This window comes from Cynocephalus volans, chromosome 16, assembly GCF_027409185.1.
Source record: "Cynocephalus volans isolate mCynVol1 chromosome 16, mCynVol1.pri, whole genome shotgun sequence".
NCBI lineage: Eukaryota > Metazoa > Chordata > Mammalia > Dermoptera > Cynocephalidae > Cynocephalus > Cynocephalus volans.
In genome coordinates this window covers 16987912-16991006 of record NC_084475.1, presented here as the reverse complement: position 1 = coordinate 16991006, position 3095 = coordinate 16987912, and positions in this window count along the sequence as shown.

Below are 3095 nucleotides of genomic sequence, written 5' to 3'. Positions count from 1 at the left end.
GGAAGGGGCAGTAGGAGAGGCAGGGATCTGCCGCTGACCCCGTCCTCTGCCGGCTGAGCCCTGCTGGTGCTGGGCCCTGCCGGCCTGGAAATGTCCACCCCCGAGAAGGAAGAGCACGCTCAGTAAACATGTGGACAGCAGGTAAGTTCAGGCGAGCGAGGGCAGAGTGCCAGAGGCAGGGAGGGGCTCTTCCAGACAGGCCTCATCTGTCCTCCCCCAAACACCCTCCGAGACATGCCTGGTGACCCTGTTTACAGCCCAAGAGCACGGCTCATTAACAGATCGCCCACAGCCATGGGGCAAAGCAGGAACCCCAGGCTGACCCCAAAGTCCAAGCCCACCAGCCCCGTCTCCCCTCCATGAGCAGAGAGAAGCAGAGTGAAGACAGAGAAGCCACCGCCCCTCGCCCAGACTCCACGTGGCCTCCCAGCTTCCAGGGCCACCTCTATGCCCAGCCCAGCAAAGCTCTCTCCAGGAGAAGCCATCATCTCAGCCCTGCCCAACCTCCCAATGGCCTCCAGCCTTCTGCATGGCCTCGAAGGCCCCACCAAGGGGAGGTCAATGAAGCCCATGAGGGCATCTGGGACCTGAGACGGAGGGAAGAGCCCAGGTGAGTGCACGAGTGCCCTGTTCTTAACCTCAAGTGAGGCTGAGCTGATGGTGAAGGGGGCCCGGGTGCTGGTCGCAGCTCTGAAGGAGCCGGGGGCCAGCATCTGCATTCACTTCCTACAGGAGAGGACTTTGGGGGCCTTGAGAGAGAAGAGCTCCTTGAAGAGCTTTTCCATTTCTGCTGGGGTACAGTGGGGACCCACAAGGCAGTGCCTGGAGCAGCACAGTTTAGACCAGCCCCAAGACGCCCAGGCTGGTTCCAATCTCCCCGACTTTCTGTGCAGCCCTGAGCGCAGCTCTCACCCTCTCTGTGAAGTCCGGCTTACTGCAGCCTAAAACCAAGGGCCAGGGGACTGCTGGGGCCCGCTGGCTCCTGACCTGCTCCTTCTGCGGAACCCAGAGACTCTCTCGGAGTTCCTGTGATGGGTCCTGGGAATGAGAAGCCCAGAAGTGACCAGCACACTCCACCCCAAGTGCAGCCAGTGTCAGGGCCCCAGGCCACAGCTGGGAAAGTAGGGGGACAAGAACCAGGCTCTGGGAGGAAGAACACAGAGCAAGGATTTCTTTATTTTTCTTTCTTCACTGTTCTTTTTTTTTTTTTTTTTTTCTTTTTCAATTATATAAGTATGCATTTATATCTTTTCATTGTAAAGGATTCCAAAATTACCTACAAAGTAAAATATGACAGTCTCTCTCCAAGTGCTGTAGAGAATGGTGCCCAAGGGGACAGCTTCCTCTTACGAGCTGCAAGGCCTTGAGCAAGTGACTTGAATTTTCTGTGCCTCAATTAATCATCTGTGTAATGGGCCGTTGGGAGGATCGAATGAATTAGTAGGCAGAAAGAAAGCAGCCGGGTAGTGCCTGGCACAGAGCAGGTTAGCTACAACTGTCCTCTAGCTGCCTACATCACTCCTTCCCCCAGAGGCAACCCCACGAATACACGTGTGTCTTTCCCTTTCTACGCAATTGGGCACGCACACACTGTATGTGTCTTAGGTAGATGGAACACCCTTTAGGTATATTCTACAGCTTGCTTTTACCCTTCAAATGGGTGTTGGGGATTTTTCCAAGTCTACCACATTCTTCATAACTGCTACGTGATACTTTGTTGTGTGGATGAGTATCTTTCTATTTAAACCCATTCCCAACTGCTGGACATTTAGGTGGCTTCAAGTTTTTCACTCTGAAAACATTTTTGTGCTCTTAAGTCCTAGAAGTTAACTGTTCGATCAAAACGTATGGAAATTTGACTTTCTTTTTTGCAGCTGGCCGGTATGGGGATCCAAACCCTTGACCTTTGTGTTACAGTCTGCACTTTAACCAACTGAGCGAACCAGCTGGCCAGCCCTTGGAAATTTTAAGTTTTTTTTTTTTTTTTCCAAAAGATGACCGGTAAGGGGATCTTAACCCTTGACTTGGTGTTGTCAGCACCACGCTCTCCCAAGTGAGCCAACCGGCCGTCCCTATATGGGATCCGAACCCGTGGCCTTGGTGTTGTCAGCACCACACTCTCCCGAGTGAGCCACGGGCTGGCCCAAAATTTTAAGTTTTTTTTTTTTTTTTTTGTCTTTTTCGTGACCAGCACTCAGCCAGTGAGTGCACCGGCCAGTCCTATATAGGATCCGAACCTGCGGCGGGAGCGTCGCCACGCTCCCAGCGCCACACTCTCCCGAGTGTGCCACGGGCTCGGCCCCCAAAATTTTAAGTTTTGATAGAAGCTGCCAAAATGCCGTGAAAAAGATTTCACCCACTTACCCTCACAATAGTGTATGAGCACACCTACTTACCCATATCCTGGACAACACAGAATATTATCCATCTTTTTATTTTTACTATCTCATCATAGTTTTTAAAATAATTAATAGACTTTTTTAGTACAGTTTCAGTTTTACAGCATAATGAGACAGATAATACACAGTTCCATAGCCCCCACTTCCAACCCTGCAGTTTCCCTATTAATAATTGCATTAGTGTGAACCTCTGCTACAGTTAATGAACCGATATTGACACACTATTATTAACTGAAATTCATAGTTTACGTTGAAGTTCACTGTTTGCGTTGAACCTTTCTATGGTTTTTGACAAATGCATAATGACATTTACCCACCATCACAGCTTCATAGAGTGGTTTCACCACCTTAGAAATGCCCTCCTTCCCACCCCTCCCCCAGCCCCTGGCAACCCCTGACATTTACACTCTCTCCGTAGTTTTGCCTTTTCCAGAACATCATGTGGTCCAAATCATACAGTATAGCCTTTTCAGACTGACTTTTTTTCACTTAGCAGTATGCATTTAAGTTTCCTCCATGTCTTTTCATGGCTTGATAGTTGGTTTCTTTTTATGGCTGAATAATATTCCATTGTATGGATATACCACAGTGACTTGATCTGTTCACCTACTGAAGGATAATCATAATTTTTTTACAATTTTAGTATACATTTTTTTAAAAAATGAAATAAGTTGGCCAGTTAGCTCACTTGATTAG